At 46.5% G+C, this 18,578-nt stretch overlaps 1 long non-coding RNA gene across 9 annotated transcripts; it reads left to right on the forward strand.

The window, feature by feature from the left end:
• Positions 1-367: 367 nt before the first annotated feature.
• LOC145791151 (uncharacterized) lies at positions 368-18,200 on the forward strand. Of its 9 annotated transcripts, none has more exons than XR_014330876.1 (7): positions 382-664; positions 1,459-2,287; positions 2,368-2,532; positions 2,626-3,324; positions 3,830-3,892; positions 15,463-15,594; positions 17,631-18,200. It is a non-coding gene; the product is annotated as an uncharacterized LOC145791151 (long non-coding RNA). The 9 variants fall into 9 exon arrangements; XR_014330879.1 differs by having other exon boundaries at positions 386-664; positions 2,626-2,914; XR_014330874.1 differs by having other exon boundaries at positions 379-664; positions 2,626-3,892.
• The last annotated feature ends 378 nt before the right edge of the window (positions 18,201-18,578 follow it).

An 18,578-nucleotide genomic window follows, 5' to 3' on the forward strand; every position in this document is an offset into this window, starting at 1 on the left:
TTTCTTGTGTTTTTTTTATTTGTAGTGAATATTTTTAAAATTTTAAATAATTTTTTTTTTTACTTTTCCAGATACACAGTACTTAGATATATCTAAATAATAAAAATTTGTAAAAAAATATTTTAAAATTTTAATAAATACACAAAAATACGAAAAATGTGTTGAATTTTTGTTTTGTTTATACATACATATATATATATATATATATATTTTGGTATTTAATGAATTTTTTTAAAAAAAATTCACAAATATTATACTTTTAAGTGTATTTGTGTTAAATGTGTTTAAAAATTTCAAAAAAAAAATTACTTCAACTATTAAAATAATTCATTAAAATAAAAAAATATGAAAAAAAAAGAGAATTTTTTAAAAGGTTTCTGAAAACCAAACAAGATGAATATTTTTTAAAATCATGATTACAAATCGAATCAAACTACATTTTACTAGTTCTGATTTGAAAACTTTTCATGATTTTGTCTGATTCTAAATTTTATAAAATCCCATTGATGGTTTGATCATTGTGTTCTCTGTGATTTGAGAGAGAGAGAGAGAGAGAGAGAGATTGAGAGTGAACTGGCTGAAAAAGAGAACCCTATTATCTTTAGCGGGAAAAGGGTAGTTTCTTTCTACACTTCATCCCATCGTTTCCAGATTCCCCACTGAGGTAACTCTCGAAACAACACCTATGTATAATGCCTTTTATTAGGGTTAGGGTTTAGATTATCTTCATTTTCTCCATTAGTATTACTCTCATGAAAATGCAATTGATTATCGAAAATTTTGTATAATAAACTGTGTATCAATCTGGGTCAAGTGTAGGTATATCTGGATTGAAGTAATGTTGTGGGTATTGTTTGGAAAGCAAAAAAGGCAAACTTCTGTCATGAATTTGCTATTTTATTGTGAATATTAGAGTTTTTGTAATCCCTTTCTGTTTATTTGACACTAATCTTTTGAATGAAGCATAATTGTGGGGGCTAACCCATTTGAAGAAAATAAGAAAAACAAGTGTGTTAAAAGTTAAAACACCAGAGCTCTGTAGTTTGTTTAATTTTCCATATAATCAAGGCAAAAATGTTGCAATTTGCAAATAATTTCAATATCTCTCTTTTTTGTTTTTGCCACAACGGAGGTCATAGTCTAGGGGAGGGGGGTTTCTTGCCTATGGCAACACTTGAACCTTTGACCTCCTAGTGTGGTGCAGGGGTTCTGGCCAATCAGACTAGTACCAGTTGGTTAAACAGTTTCAACCTCTTTTAATTGAGGTTCAAAACATTTTTGAGTTCTAAAGATGTTATGTGGCTGACTAACTCAACCTTTGTAATTGGTGGGTATTTAATCAAGACACATATACCTTTTTGTTCTTCCTTGTATCCTAGCCTTTATATTGATGCACTAAATTGGAATGGAAATTCATGGTATGATTAATTGCTTTACCTGATTTTTAATTTTTTGTAGACTTCAAACACTGTACAATGAAGAAGATTTCAGAGCTCTACTAAAGATATAATCAGCAATCTACCAAATTAATGTCACTGAAAATATTCTGAAGCACTTGTCATTGAGGGATGCAGTGAGGACAAGTGTCTTATCAAGCAGGTGGAGGTACAAATGGGTAACACTTCCACAACTGGTATTTGATGATCAGTTCTTCGTAAAATCGTGGGGAAATGGAAAACTCAAGGCAATTATTTACCAAGTTCTATTGCTTCATCAAGGGCCACTAATTAATTTCAAGCTGTGTGTTCCCCCATTTGGAAACTGTCTTGATATAAACAATTGGATCCTTATCCTGTTGAAGAAAAATATCCAGAAGTTCACCCTTCGCCTTGCAATTGGCCTGTACCATGAATGTCCTTGACACATACATTCGTTTCTACAACTAAGGCATTTGAATATTTCTTTTTGTGTATTCAAACCACCACCTACATTCAAGGGATTTGGTAGGCTTGTTAACCTTGAACTCGAGAATGTCGTTATTGTAAAAGAAAATTTTGGAAGTTTCATCTCTAATTGCCCCCTGCTTGAACAATTAAGGTTAGATGATTGCAGCAGTTTTGACTCCCTCAAAATCAATGCCCCTAATCTCAAAGTTTTCAGCTTTCTTGGCTTTTTCAAATTAATTTCTTTCAAAAGTACCCCCCATCTTGCAGCAATTTCAATTGTCTTGTTTCCCTTGGATGCAAATGTTAAACAGCATGAGAAAGACAAAGACTCTGAATTGGTCAAGTTTTTCCATTCTCTACCTGCTATTGAGAACCTGTATCTGGATAGTAACATTTTGAAGGTAAGAAAGTTTCAGTTTATAGAAAATGGGTTTTCTTAGTAAACCATGTTTCTTACTCTCTTTGCTGTATTTGCTTCAAGTTCTTGGCTGTAGGTAAAGTACCAAAGAGACTGCCAAGTACTTTGAACCATCTCAAAGTTCTTTTTCTGTTGAATATTTGATGCCATAAACTTGATCTCGTCTCATGTGCTCTTTGCTTGATTAAAAGCTTCCCCAACTTACAAAAACTTAAAATCAGCATGTGGGTGAGTTGCTGCAGAAGTCCTTTTCTTGTGTTTTTATGCTTAATGTTATGTTTGGAATATTTTGATTGTATGATCGTGTTGTATTTTTTCTAGCTGCTAGATCGTATCAAGGATCCTGTTGTAGAATATTTGCAAGCGCAAGACTTTACAAATTTATCTTTGAACCAGCTTCGAAAATTGAAGATGCAACATTTTTTCAGGTTTTGAACCTGAAATGCACTTTGTTAAGATTCTTTTAGCACATTCAACCATACTCAAGAAGATGACAATATTGGCCAATCAAGGTACTTCTGATGGAAAAGGATTTACATATAAAAGAGTTGACACGATTTCCCAGAGCATCTCCGAAAGCAGAAGTCATATATCTAAATCCAGATGAACGGTAATTTTAGTGTATCATCGTCATCATTACTATTACTACTACTACTACTACTATTACAGGAGTAGTAAGAAAAACCATGTACTATTACAGGAGTAGTAACAGAAACCATGTGGGGTAAATTTTAGTGTATGAAATAGGGAAGAATTCACCCCTTTTTGTTTGCCTACCTTTTATTGCTAATCTGACTGTGGATTATCATTACGTGATGATACGAATAGTATTATGACTTTATTTTGTGCATTTGTTAAGCAAAATGTTGTTTGATCTTTTGCCATTTGCTTAATGCCCTTGGTTGCAGTCATTGTACAACAGGGGGGTTCCAACTATTTTAATCTATCTTAAAATTCTTAACTGCAATTTGTCCTGGGGAATTTGTTGAGGTCAGACATACTACTTATATTACGACTGAGGTGAGTGACAACAGAGCGTACTATTTCATGAAAGAATATAGTATTGTACTCCCTTTGTCCCATGTTGTTTGTCCATCTTTCTCTCTTTAGATGTCCCAAAAATGCATGTCCATTTTGAACAAAATTTTCAAAGGCGTTTGTGGGGTGCACATTAGGGCAAAGCGTTCCCAAAACACACTGAGGCTTGAATTTTTGTTCGCAACACCAACAATGCGTAAGCCTCACTAGATGAGGTGTTCACCTGGCGTGTGCATCATGCGCTTTTCACACACATAATCTGTTGAGACTTAGCATTTTGTGATGTGACGTGATGAGAGAGAGAGAGAGAGAGAGAGAGAGAGAGAGAGAGAGATGGAAATTAATTTGAATCTTGCCTGAGAGACTATCAATATCCAGCCTGAATCTGAAACTCTGAGCTTCTGAATCTGAAACTCTGAGCTTCTTACTCACTATATGCTGAAATTAATTTTCTATATTCTTACTCACGTTCAACTAAAACTGACAGCTTCTCCTCTCCAAACGACGTGGGCTCCGACGTCAACTTCCACTGAGACACGATTGACATCAGGTTCATAAGCAAGGATCCTCTAGAGTTTTTTTTTTTCCTAAAGTTTCATAGAGTAGTGCATTGTGTGGTTGAGATTTAATGACAAGTCACATCAATTTTTCAACATTAAATCTTAACCACATAATAAACCACTTTAGGAAACTTTAGGAAAAAAACACTCTAGAATCCTTGGTGCAGGTTCATGCCCTCTGTGTCCTTGTTCTGTGTTTCTGTTTTTCTCCATCGTTCTCATTCTCTCTTGATTTTCTCTCTCTATTGTTGGGTCTCTAAAACTTGTCAAGTTAAAATCTGCTTATGATCTTGATTGCTACCACAATATGTGGCAATATTTGATTTGCCAATAATTGAATCATAATTCTAGGCTTTGCAACATGTGACTATTTATTAAAGGTTAAAATTTAATTTTTGCCAAGAAGTACATCATTATGGTATTTCAATTAAATCAACCTGTCATTTGCTAGCCTCAATTTCTAATCTAATGCACCATCAACAAAATTTTTCTACCTTCCTATTTCCTCTTGCAAGATTTGGCAAATGCATAAACCCTATAAACATTCGACTTTTCCTTAGGTAGGCATCACATGACAGATTACCTTTAGGATTTGATGATGTATCGATTCCCGGGTGGATGGATCGGACCGGCCCAGGTTCTCCAGACTCCGACTCAAAAAGGGGGCTCCGCCAGATGACCTGCAAGCAAGTTCAGGGGGGGAACGGGGTAGTCCCCCAGTGAACCCTCCGGTGCAAGAATTAGAAGAGCAGAGTACGAAAAGACTGTATATCGAGAGATCAAGAGAGAGAGAGGAACTTAACCTTCTTTTTTCCCTCTTATCCTTGCTTATATCCTTTTGTCATCATTTTTCCTGTCTCTTGTGACGTGCTTTTTCCGCCGAAAGCCTGTGCCATAGCTCATCTTGTTTAGGGTGATGGAGGCTCTGTTCCGGCGGGGAGTGCTGTTGTAATAAATGCTGTGATGGGTTGCATTAATGGTGATGTGTTGTGATAATAACTCTGCAGATCTTTGTCTGCTGATGTGGCCCGTGTCCCACCTGCCGTGTGCCTAAATGCCGTTGGCCCTTCATGCCTAGGTGGCCTCCAGCTGTTCTGGGCCTTGTCACCCAAGCAACCGGGTTGTGCCATTGGCCCCAAGCACTGGGTTCGGGGTGGTTTACCGTGGGCCGTGTGCCTTGTGGGCCTATCCATGTCAGTAGTCCCCCATTTCCGAGTGCAGCTTTAGACCAACGAAGGGAATAGTGAGAAGGGAGAGAAGTGTGAAACGGGTGGAGAGGCCGACTGGAAGGTGTGCCGACTGCGAGGAGAGCCGAGCGGGAGGTGTCGACCGTGAGGCGGGCCGACCACGAGGGTGGCCGAGCGGGAGGGGTCGACCGTGAGGCGGGGCGACCACGGGGGTGACCGAGCGGGAGAGGTCGGCCGTGAGACGTGCCGATCATGAGGGTAGCCGAGCGGGAGGGGTCGGCCGTGAGGTGGGCCGACCACGAGGGTGGCCGAGCGGCAGAGGTCGGCCGTGAGACGTGCCGATCATGAGGGTAGCCGAGCGGGAGGGGTCGGCCGTGAGGTGGGCCGACCACTAGGGTGGCCGAGCGGCAGAGGTCGGCCGTGAGACGTGCCGATCATGAGGGTAGCCGAGCGGGAGGGGTCGGCCGTGAGGTGGGCCGACCACGAGGGTGGCCGAGCGGCAGAGGTCGACCGTGAGGTGTGCCAACCAGGGGGGCGTGGGGTTCTAAAATGTGCTGATGTGAAAATGGAAAAGACAGGGTAAGGGTAGGGGACAGTGCATCGTGGCCATACACGTGGCAGTGTCGTGGGGGAAGATGAAGCGTTGGAGCAAGAAATGAAGCGATAGGTCACGGGGGGTTTTGAAAAGGCGTTTTTGGCGGTTGATTTGAAAGGTTTTGAAACGGGTGAAAATTAATGTGGATCCGTGGAATACGGGCAAAACCGTAGGTTTTAGGTATAATGCGTTTTACCTACCGTGGGACAAGAACTCAAAATATCCAACTCTTTCACGGCGTGCGACATATCTGTGTAGCATTCTCTCAACTTTCTTGTGGTTGCGTCAGAAGTGTTTTGTGAGCAAGCCCTAGAAATGGCACAAGAAGGAGTAGTTAACGTGAGGGTAGACCCGTTGGGGGACGATGATGGGGAGGAGTTAGCAGCGCAGTACAGGGCAGAGGCATCGGGCTTGATATTGGCCCCAAAGCCATTAAACCAGGTGGAGTCGGGGCAGTGGCACACTAAGGCGGACAGATCCACGCTCACGGTGGCGGATTTGGAGGCGATTAGGGAGCGATACCAGATTCCGGCGGAGGTAGATTTACGGTTGCCGACGCCAGAGGAAAGGCCGTCTATGGTGAAGCCAGGGGAGTTTTCCCTGTACGAGGAGGCGCTGAAAGGGGGGCTGAGGCTGCCATTGCCTCAAGTGGTGGTTGATGTGCTAAATCGCCTGGAGGTAGCGCCGGGGCAGTTGATGCCCAATGCGTGGAAGATTCTGATGGCTTGTGCGAGTGCGTGGCCTAAGGCGAATGGAGGAGAGGCCATGACGATCGACGAGTTCTTCTCATGTTACAAAGCGTCGGGGCAGCAAGAAACGTGGGTCACCCTACAGGCGGTGATGGGCAGGGGGTTGGTGGCGGGGCTGCCTACGTCGATCAAGGGGTGGCGGCCACGGTGGTTTTTCGTGTCAGTTAATGGGGGGATGGGGGTGCGCACCATGTGGAAGGTGCCAAATCGGTCGATGGAGTCTAGGCTGGGGGTGGTGGCGGAAGAGAGGGTGAAGAAAGTGAGGGAGTGGAGAGAGAGAGAGAAAGCCAGGTGGGACGATCTTGTCCAGCCGTCAGCACTGTTTGAGGCGGGGCTGGGACCGCAGCCGAAAGGTGGAGACCTCGACCGGGGGGAGTTGGAAGAGAGGAGAAGAGCACAGGAGATGGAGGATCGAGCCATTATGGCCAAGGCCGCGAAGTTGATAGAGGCGCAGAGGGGCCGACCGGCTGAACCGCTCTCGCGGGAGAGGATCCGACCGCGCCCTAGGCCTTTGGGGGAAAAAGACTTGGGTAGCTTTGAGCCGCTTCCGCCGCCTGTAGACCCTGTAAAGGAAAAGGCCAGAGGGGTTGTGACGGCCATGAAGAAAAAGAAGGAGAAGAAGAAGAGGGGGGCCCCAGAGGAGGCTGCAGAGGAGTCTGGGGCCAAGAGGGCGAAGGTGGCCCCAACGGATGCAGAGGAGTCGGCGGCAAAGGACGCCCCAGAGGAAGTGGAGATCATCCCAACGGTGGAGGTTGTGGAGGTGGGTCCACCAGTACAAGCGGAGGCTGGGGTGGGGGAGGCGGCGTCGAGCGGGAGGGAACAGGTTCAGAGGAGGCCCGACCCCCAGGAAGGGGGGGTTCGTGTGGCCACGGCTATTTATCATGCGCGCGCGGTAGCTGGGAGGATGGAGGGAGAAGAAGGCCCAGCCAGGGCGGGAGCCGACCGCCTGGTGAGGATTGTGGACGAAGGAGCTCTGCGCGCGGCATCTGGGTATAGTGAGGCCGACCTGCTGAGGGGGTTATGCTCCGCCCAAATGGAGGTGACTACCTTAGCGGGGGCTCTTCTCAGGAAAGCTGAGGCCGCCAAGTTGAAGGCTGAGGAGGTCAGGGTCCAGCTGGCCAAGTTGAGGGAGGATAGTGCCGACTGGGAGACTGCCTATGCCGACCTGCCAGCAGTCAAGTTGGAACTGGAGGACACACGCCGTAAGGTTGTGTCACTGGAGTTCCAACTGGCTGGTGAGCACAAAAAATTGGAAGAGTCCGAGAAGGCCTGCGCGGTGGCGGTCGAGAGGCATGAGGAGGCTATGACCAGCAATGAAGAGCTGGTCAGGCAGAAGGATGAAGCGGACTCCAGAATTGGAGACCTGCTGAAGGAGCTGGGGGAGGAGCGCACCAGAGCAGAGGAGGACAAGGGGAGGCTTCTGAGGGAATGGGAGATGGAGAAGGTGAAGATGGCGGCGGAGCTAGAGGGTCTGAGGAAGGGGATGGAAGAGGAGAGGGCGACGGCAGCTGCTGGAAGGGTGGCTCTGCAAAGGGAGCTGGACGAGGAGAGGGCGAAGGCGGCGTCTGAAAAGGCGGCCTACCCTGATCTATGCGTCGCAGCAGTGGAGTAGTATAAAGGATCCTCCGAATTTCAAATGGAGGTGGATGCTGCTGTCGCCAGGAGTCTGGCTGGTCAAGAGCCTGGGGGGTTGGGCCCGTCAATGAAGACTGCTGGAGGTAGGACAGAATCAGAGGTGATTGAAAGCTTCCAGCAGTCCGACTTCTATAAGCATGAAATGGCCGAGTACTGGGACAGTGGTTGGAAAATGTTCAAGCGTAGAGCTGAGGAGCTGTTTCCAGACTTGGACCTGAGTAGTGTGACAATAGGCGAAGATGATGTGGCCCAGACCCCCCTGGACGAAGGCGTTGAAGAAGAGGATCTAGCATCCAGCGAGGAAGAGTAGCCAAGGAGAAGAAGAGCTGGGCGTGTTCTGTGGGGTTTGGTTAAATGTATACATTGTAATTTTTGTGCATTGTTTTTTTTTTTTTTTTTTTTTTTTTTTTTTTTTTTTTACATTGTAATTCTATGAGTGAATGGATAAATACGTGAAGAGTTTGGTTAAGATGAATTTGTGTACGAATGTTATTTTGTGTCTGTTGGCAGCTGACTGTTTGTGCAGCAAAAGTGAATAAAAACCTTGTGCAGTAAAAATGAGTAAGAAATTTTGTGCAGTAAAAGTCCACAAATGAGGGTAAAGGGTAAGTTACAAGTAGTGGCTAGACAGTTAAGTGTAAATTTGAAAGTGAATGTGAAAAATGTAAGTGTTATGAGGAGGTTTCAAAACGGACGAGGCTTTAAGTGCTCGGTCTGGCCGAGGCTTTGAGTGCTCGGTCTGGCCGAGGCTTTGAGCGCTCGGTCTGGCCGAGGCTTCGAGTGCTCGGTCTGGCCGAGGCTTCGAGTGCTCGGTCTGGCCGAGGCTTTGAGTGCTCGGTCTGGCCGAGGCTTTGAGCGCTCGGTCTGGCCGAGGCTTCGAGTGCTCGGTCTGGCCGAGGCTTTGAGTGCTCGGTCTGGCCGAGGCTTTGAGTGCTCGGTCTGGGCGAGGTTTTGACTGCTCGGTCTGGCCGAGGCTTTGAAGTGCTGAGGCTGGCCGAGGTTGTGAAGTTTTGAGTTGCTGTCGGTGGCAATGTTATGGGATCGTCATACAAACATTTGAATTATGACAGTGTAGATCTGCAATCGGAATTTGCTTTATATATAAAGAAAAGGGGAACACAACAATATTGGTAATACAAAAATATGAACTTATTGATAGTAACGCTTCAGATGTTCTGCATTCCAGGGATGGGGCAGGTCTCGGCCTTCCATGTCTTGGAGTCGGTAAGTGCCTGGTCGTGGTCGGGCTTTGACGATGTAGGGGCCCTCCCATTTGGCTGCCAGTTTGCCCTCGGCTGGATTCTTTGTGGCGAGAGTCACTTCTCGTAAGACAAGATCCCCGACGGAGAATTCTCGAGGTCGGACTCGGCGGTTGTAGTGTGTTCTCATTTTCTGCTGGTAAGAAGCCAATCTGACAGCAGCGGTTTCTCTGAGCTCTTCGATTAGATCGAGGTGTGTTCGATGGAGCTCTTCGGCTGAGGCCAGATCCGGGTGTAAAACCCTAGGAGTGGGGAGGCCGACCTCTACCGGGATAACCGCCTCAGCGCCATATGTTAAGCGAAAAGGGGTTTCGCCGGTGGGGGTGCGAGCAGTGGTTCGGTAAGCCCAGAGTACATTGGGCAGTTCCTCGGCCCAAAGGCCTTTAGCAGCTTCGAGCTTGGTTTTGATGATTTTGAGAAGGGAACGGTTGGTGACTTCAACTTGGCCGTTTGCCTGGGGGTGACCGGGGGAGGAGAAGCACGGTTGGATCTGGAGATCTGCACAAAATTTTCTGTACTTCGCGTTATCGAATTGTTTGCCATTGTCAGAGATGATGGCTTGAGGGATGCCAAATCGGCAAATGATCGATTGCCAGATAAACCTGGTTGTGTTCCGCTCGGTGATTGTGGCAAGGGGTTCAGCTTCGACCCACTTGGTGAAGTAATCGATGGCAACGATTGCGAATTTGGTCTGACCTCGACCGGTGGGAAGGGGACCGACCAGGTCAATCCCCCATTTGGAAAACGGGTAAGGACTGCAGAGTGTGATTAACTCTGTAGGAGGAGCATGAGGGATGTTGGCGAAGCGTTGGCATTTGTCGCATTTGAGCACGAAATCAGTCGTATCCTGACTGAGTGTTGGCCAAAAATACCCAGTACGGAGTACCTTCTGGGCAAGGGACCTGCCTCCTGAGTGATTGCCACAAATCCCCTCATGGATTTCCTGCATTACGTAAGTTGCTTGCGCTGGATTGAGGCAGCGTAGGTATGGCCGGGAGAAACCGCGTTTGTACAATATGTCGTCGATGATGACGTAATTGGACGCTCGGGATCGGACTTTGGAAGCCTGCTGCTGGTCCTCTGGGAGTGCTCCTGTGGTCAGGAATAGGAGGATGTCGGATGCCCATGGGATAGGTTCATTTTGAATGTGTTGTATAGCTTGTAGACTCGGTGAAACGGCCGGGTGGTGTAGGTATTCTATGCGGACGTCATGGCTGAGAGTAGGATGGTCAGCTGAAGCCAACTGAGCCATTTCGTCTGCTTTGGAGTTGTCTGCCCGAGGAATATGTCTGATGTGGAAGGTATTGAAGAGGCGAGCAAGAGGGAGTGCCAGGTCTCTGTAGGCTCGCATCGTATCGTCCTTGGCGTCAAAGTCCCCCGTCATTTGACCGACGACGAGTTGGGAGTCGCTGAAGACTCGGAGGTGGTTGACCCCTATGTCCTTGGCGAGGCGGAGTCCTGCTATTAATGCCTCATATTCGGCTTCATTGTTGCTTGCTTCAAACAGGAAACGGAGGGCACATTTGAAGTGACCGCCTTCAGGAGAGGTGAGGATGATGCCGGCACCGCTTCCTTCTCTTCGGGACGACCCATCAACATTGAGGGTCCAGGAATGAGGATCTTCTGGCTCTGTTAGAGTTGGTAAGGGCGGGGGTGTGGTGGTCGGGGTCGGTTTAGTGAATTCCATGATGAAATCAGCTATAGCTTGCCCTTTGATTGCTGTCCGAGGGCGGTAAGAGATGTCAAACTGGCTGAGTTCTACTGACCACTGCATCAATCTGCCTGAGAGTTCCGGTTGCTGCATGACCTTCTTCAGGGGCTGGTCGGTGAGGACCACTATGGAGTGGGCTTGGAAGTATGGGCGGAGTCGTCTAGAGGCAATGACCAAGGCCAGGGATAGTTTTTCCAGCAAGGGGTAGTTCTGCTCCGCGCCCCTGAGAGCTCGGCTAATGTAATAGACCGGTCGTTGGACTGAGCCATCTTCTCGGAGGAGAGCCGCACTGACTGCGGTTTCGGATACTGCTAGGTAGAGGAAGAGAGGCTCACCCGTGATTGCTTGAGAGAGAAGGGAGGGGTTAGCCATGCATTGCTTTAACTGTTGGAAGGCCTCTTCGGACTCAGTTGTCCATTCAAAGGTCTGCCGAAGGACTTTGAAGAAGGGCAAGCACTTATCTGTCGCGCGGGATATGAAGCGGTTAAGGGCTGCCACTCGGCCGGTGAGCCTCTGAACTTCTTTGACCGTCCGAGGTGACTGCATCTCGACCAAGGCTTTGATCTTCTCAGGGTTAGCTTCGATGCCGCGTTGGCTGACCATAAAACCCAAAAATTTGCCAGATCCTACGCCGAACGCGCATTTCTCTGGGTTGAGCTTCATCTGGTACTTACGCAGGGTGGTGAAGGTTTCTCGTAAATCAGTGAGGTGGTCGGAGGAGTATTTGCTTTTGACTAGCATGTCGTCGACGTAGACTTCCATATTCCGGCCTATTTGGTGATGGAAGATGGTGTTAACCAGCCGCTGATAAGTGGCCCCAGCATTCTTCAATCCGAACGGCATTACCCGGTAATGGTAAGTACCGCGGTCGGTAATAAATGATGTGTCCTCCTGGTCGGATGTGTGCATTAGGATTTGGTTGTACCCAGAGAAGGCATCCATGAAGCTGAGCATTTGATGACCGGCGGTGGCGTCGACCAACAGATCTATGCGAGGGAGGGGGTAACTGTCTTTAGGACATGCTCGGTTCAAGTCCGAGTAGTCGACACAAAGCCGCCATTTGCCATTGTGTTTTCGGACGAGGACCACATTGGACAACCACCTAGGATAGTCCACATTTCTGATGAATTGGGCCTCGAGGAGTTTGTTAACTTCGGCGGCTATAAGGGTGTTGCGCTCCGGATGGAAGATGCGCTGCTTCTGGCGGTGGGGTCGAAAATGAGGTTCGATGCTAAGGCGATGGGTTATGAAGGAGGGGTCGATGCCTGGCATGTCAGAATGAGTCCAGGCGAATACATCTCTGTGCTTGGTTAAGAGGGCAGTAAGGTCGGCCTTGGCTTGAGCGGGTAATTGGCTGCCGATCTTGGCGGTTCTGATTGGATTGGTGGGATCAATGTTGACTTCAACAAGTTCCTCTACAGGTTCACCTCTGACCAGCTCGTCCTCGTCTCGGACGTCAAGCCCTTCGATGATCATGGCCTCTTTTAGCTTGACTTCTTTGAGTGAGGCGACATAACACTCCCTGGCTGTGGTTTGTTCGCCTTTGACGGTTCCGACGCCGAGGTCGGTGGAAAATTTCATGGCCAGATGGTACGTGGAAGTGATGGCTTGGAAGGTATTTAGGGCTGTGCGGCCAAGGATGATGTTGTAAGCGGAGGGGCAGTCGACCACGAGGAAGGTGAGCAGCTTAGTGGTCTGCCGCGGGTGCTCACCGATGGTGATAGGCAGATCGATGGAGCCGATGGAGGTCACTCGGTCTCCGGTGAAGCCGACCAGAGGGGTTTGGAGAGGGGACAGGCTCTCTTCCCCAACCTTGAGTTGGCGGAAGCAATTGAGGAAGATGATGTCCGAAGAGCTGCCGTTGTCTATGAGGACTCGTCTGACTTTGTAGTTGGAGAGGATGGCGGAAATGACAAGGGGGTCATCGTGTGGGTAACGGACTCCGGCACAGTCGGTATCAGTGAAGGTGATGGGTTCGATCCATTGTTTTGACTGTTTGGGTGGTCGGTCCACCGTCATTACTGATTTGTCTGAGCCTTGTCTGATTTTTCTGAGTTCTGCCTTCTGGGCGGAGCGGGATGGCCCCCCGCAAGCAAGGCCTCCTGAAATGACTCTAATTTCGCCGACTGGTGGGGGGGGATTGCCCGGAGGTCGAGGCTGTGGTGGGGGGCGATCGTGGCCTTCGTTTGGTGGGGCTGGATTGCGGGGCGGTGTGCGTCGGCGATTGTTCCTGGGATGGTCAGTTCTTTGTCGCTGTGGGGGACGGGGGTCTGTGAATCGGCTGAGACGGCCCTGGCGGATGAAGGTCTCGATCTGGTCTTTGAGGTTAATGCACTCGTCGGTGGTATGGCCATGGTCTTGGTGGAAACGGCAGTATTTGGACTGATCTTTCCGGGTGGAAGGGTTTCGGGATGGTAGGGGCCATTTGAGGGGGTAGTCCCGCTGGATCTGGTTTAGGACGTGACCCATAGGGGAGTTGAGAGGGGTGTACCGCTCGAACCGACCGGGCGGTCGGGTCGGAATCGATCGGTCAGTTCGGGGGGGGGGTGGTCATTATACTGGGCGGTTCTGGGCTCGGAGTCTTTCCTCTTCTCTCTGGGAGTCGGATTTTTAGGGGTCGGCTCTTGTCGAGCGGCCAGGGAATCTTCAGCATTCATGTATTTCTGAGCTTTGGATAGTAGGGTTGCCATGGTGGTTGGGGGGTTTTTGGAGAGGGAGAAGAGGAAGTCAGACGACCGCAGGCCGGCCATAAAGGCGGTGAGGATGACCTTGTCGTCATTTTCTGCTACTTGAAGGGCTTCGGTATTGAAACGGGTGACAAAGCTGCGGAGCGACTCCCCCTCAGTCTGACGAATGTTAAGGAGCTGGGTGGCCGGGCGCCTCTGACGCTGGGCTCCAATAAAATGGCTCAGGAAGGAGTCACTGAGGTGTTGAAAGGCGGAGACGGACTCCGCCGGTAGCTGGCTAAACCACAGCCGAGCTGATCCCTTTAGTGTCACTGGAAAAGCTCGGCACATGATCTCATCAGGAAAGGCATGGAGGACCATGAGGGTGCGGTAGGTTTCCAGATGGTCGACTGGGTCCGTCGTGCCATCGAAGGAGTCAATGGTAGGCATCTTGAATTTGGCAGGCAATGGTTTGTCGCGGATGGAGGCAACAAAAGGTGAGTTGGCGGTGGCCGAGGGCTTGTGCTGGATGTTCTGCATGACCCCTTGTAGTTGGAGTTTCATAGCTCGGATTTCAGCGTCCCAGAGGGGGGTGGTGTCGCCATGGTCGGCCAATGGAGGCTGGACGCTGCTAGCTTCCCCCTCAGGGGTCAGTACTGCAACCGGCGGGCGTGGAGGTGGTATGTTTTCATGTTGGGGAGGAAGGTGCTGCGAACCTTCTGGGTTAGGTGGAGGGGGCTGTGGAGCGAGATGGTCTGGGGCTGTTTCTTGGTTGGGTGGAACGTTTGGAGGTGGAGCGGGGGGGTTTCTTTGGAGTAACGCATTGATCAGGGCCTGGTTTTGCTCGGCCATGCGGTTAATGCTGTTGGTGAGCTCGATGATGTATTGTGGTGGATTGATCGGGTGGGAGGGGTCTGTTTGGTGGCCGGAGGCATTGTGGTGAGAAGCCATGGACCTAGTCGTGACCATACACCTAGATGGGCAAAAAGGAGAGGTGATAGTGAGAAGGGAGGGCTCCGGCGGTAGTGAACACAACTACCGCGCGAATAAACCAGTAATTTCCCACAGACGGCGCCAACTGATGATGTATCGATTCCCGGGTGGATGGATCGGACCGGCCCAGGTTCTCCAGACTCCGACTCAAAAAGGGGGCTCCGCCAGATGACCTGCAAGCAAGTTCAGGGGGGGAACGGGGTAGTCCCCCAGTGAACCCTCCGGTGCAAGAATTAGAAGAGCAGAGTACGAAAAGACTGTATATCGAGAGATCAAGAGAGAGAGAGGAACTTAACCTTCTTTTTTCCCTCTTATCCTTGCTTATATCCTTTTGTCATCATTTTTCCTGTCTCTTGTGACGTGCTTTTTCCACCGAAAGCCTGTGCCATAGCTCATCTTGTTTAGGGTGATGGAGGCTCTGTTCCGGCGGGGAGTGCTGTTGTAATAAATGCTGTGATGGGTTGCATTAATGGTGATGTGTTGTGATAATAACTCTGCAGATCTTTGTCTGCTGATGTGGCCCGTGTCCCACCTGCCGTGTGCCTAAATGCCGTTGGCCCTTCATGCCTAGGTGGCCTCCAGCTGTTCTGGGCCTTGTCACCCAAGCAACCGGGTTGTGCCATTGGCCCCAAGCACTGGGTTCGGGGTGGTTTACCGTGGGCCGTGTGCCTTGTGGGCCTATCCATGTCAGGATTAATCTCATCCATAGGCATTGTGAATCTATGATGACCTTGACTCCCTCGTTTTTTTGTTTGCTGATCTTAGGTGATTTTCTTAGGCCAGTTTGGTTCAACCTTGTTGGGTTAGGACTATGAAGCACGGACACCTCTCCAAGGGCTGCGTATCAGTGTTGGGATATGTGTCGGACACGGACACGCGTTGGATACGCAACAAAAGGTGTCCCATTTTTTATTTTATTTTTTGATTTTTTTGCAGCCGGACACGTAACGGACACGTTCAGCCCACCGCGGGTGAAATTCAAAATTTATGAAACTTTTTGTGGGGGTCAATTTGTAAAAAAATAAAAACAGATCAATTTCTTAACCTAGATTCAAACAGAACAGAGAGAATAGAAGAGAGAGAGAGAGAGAGAGGGTCGTCGGGCACACTTGGTAGCTCTTCGCTGGTCAGTCGTTGCTCGTTGGTGATCGGTCGTCAGTGGTCGGTGGTCGCTGTTTGCTGCTCTTGTTGTTATCCAAGGTACAACTTCGATCTTCTTCTTCATTCTTCTTCTTCTCGAATCTTCTCTGTTGTCTCTCTCAGTCACTCTCTCTCTCTCTCTCACTCTCTCTCTCACTCTCTCTCTTCTGCTTTGATCTTCAACTTTTATTTTCTTTTTTATTTTTTTTCTTTTATATGGTTGATTGTAACATCTCTCTCTCTCTCTCCTATTTTTTTTCCCAATTTTATTTTATTTTTTCTTTTGTCTCTCTGCCTCTGTTATTGTTATTATTATTATTATTATTATTATTATTATTATGTTGCTGATTATTTTTCTTAATTTTAATGATATGTGTTTATTAATTTTATTATAAGAACTAATTTTTAAATCAATGAAATTTTATTTTTTATAATTTTAATAGTGTTATTTTGTATTTTTATTACCTTTCAATGATTTTTTCTTATTATAATTTTGTGACATATAATAAATAAATTTAATTATAAATATTGAATGTGTCCCCAGCATGTCGTGTCCCCCATTTTTTGAAAATTTGCATGTCCGTATCGTGTTCGTGCCCATGCTTCATAGGGCTGGGATTTGTCTCCATATACGTTACACGGACTCAGATGCGGGTATTGGTGCAAGTGCATATCTAAAGGTCGGACATTTCAAAATTAAAAATTAAGGATACGCGAATATGGATCCAAATTTGGATATAGATACAGAGATACGTTAAATAGTTATTTTTTAAATATATTTATTATATGAAAATGAGTTTAAAAAAGTTAAGAAATAATAAATTCTGTTAAAAAAATAAAATAGAAATAACAAATAATTAGGCATAAAATAAATTATATTATATATGATAAAATAAATAATTTTTTATTTTACGCATACAAATTATATTAAAGCGAAGAGAGTGAGGGAGAGAGAGAGAGAGAATAGATCGAAGAGAGAGAGAAGTAAATAGAGACGAAGAGAGAGAAGCAAACAAAGACGAAGAGGAGATCGAGAGAGAGAGAGACGAAGATGATCGAGATTGACAGTGAGAGAAGAGAGTGACAAAGACGATCGAGATTGACAGTGGGAGAAGACAGTAACGAAGATGATCTCAGCCCTAATCGTAGGTATGCCCCGTATCCACTTTCTCCATGCCGTATCCCAGCCGGATTTCGCATCTGTACCCGTGTCGTGTTGTATCGACATGAGTACTTCGCCAAAACTGACGAGTCTATGTAATGTAGGTCTCCATCCCAACTCTCTTCCCTTCCTGTACTGGATTGGGCTTTATTGAGTAGTTGCATAAAGGAGCACTGGTAGGTTCTTCGCCTTCTAATGGACGAGATTCCATTTGCCTTTGTTTCCATTTTTTATGGTCTGCCTTTCTCTTGGCAATTGGTATATAGCTAGAGAAGAATGACTTGCCTCTTCGTAAGGGTGACCATGACGAGGTCTTCGTTTTTTATTTTTTAGGGTTAATTTTTAAAACTTTTTCAATAACAGCTTGTCACCCCTCCCTCTTCTGTTTATTCTAGGATTAACGAGACTAGTAGATCTAGTAAATTCTTTCATTTTACAAATTCCCCCTTTAATGATGACCGGCCTCACCTGTGTCTCAATACTTTTCTGTTGAACTGTCAAGTCCTTTTTCTCAAGTGGGTATTGGTGTTAAAATGCCTTGTCATGCTTTTGAACCTTTTATTATTCAGTACATTCTCATCATTATTTGCATGTTAATTTATCCACTAATGACTTATCTTTGTTTGGGCAGCTAGCAGGGTCGAGGGATATCGATGCAGTGGCTGCTCGTTCATATTTTGATTTTTGCTCCTTTGCTATTTTGATTTTTGCTCCTTTGCCCGGGACTTGCGTTGTTGCAGCAGCAGTTTGGTTTAACTCTTCAGAGCTTCATGATGTCTTCTCCACCGAGCTACTCTTGCAGCTGAGATCAAGAATTCTTTCTCTTACGCATTTGATATCATTCGCTCTTTCGCTTTAGATACAAGCTAGTCTATGATTTTTTGGGGCATGTACATAGTGTTACGTTGTGTTTGGTTGGGAGATTTTGGGAGCAATTTGAAAAGAAAAAGGAAAAAATTATGTGAAATTAAGTGAAATATATGTATATTTTATTCACATTTTACTTATATTTTTTATTTTTTTTTTCAAATCCCTTCTCAAATCTACCCATGAAACACAACATTTGTGTAGCAGCTTTTGTTTTTTTTGTTTTTTTTTTTTTTTTTCTAGCTTAGTTATGTATTGTATTAGGCTCGTTTTGTATTGATATTAGCTTGTCTCCAATTGAATTTTAAAGTGGATTGCATAGTTAGAGGATCAAGATTGTGACTAGTCAGTATTTGGTAGCAAAATACAGGCCATGATTTGTCCACTTACTCACACTTGCCATCATCTTTTGGGCCAGTCTATACACGGGCCTAATATTGGGGTGTGAGTGGGTATACAAATTTGATCTTTTATTTGTCGTAAAATGCTTGTGTTGCAATCTCAATGCTCAGACTCCGAGGATCAATTCAAACCCTAATTAGAGACCAGGTGTATTTTTTGTATTTGTTCTTATATGAACTAATGATTTTGTCTTTGCATAAAAAAAAAATTTTAAAAAAAAAAAGAAAAGAAAAAAAAAAAAAGAGAAGAAAGAAATGGAAAGCTTGCATTTTCTTTTGAGAAAATTGAATGAAATAATTTAAAAGTTTTA

The sequence above is a fragment of the Camellia sinensis genome, chromosome 5, assembly GCF_055761805.1.
Source record: "Camellia sinensis isolate YWXY chromosome 5, ASM5576180v1, whole genome shotgun sequence".
Lineage (NCBI taxonomy): Eukaryota > Viridiplantae > Streptophyta > Magnoliopsida > Ericales > Theaceae > Camellia > Camellia sinensis.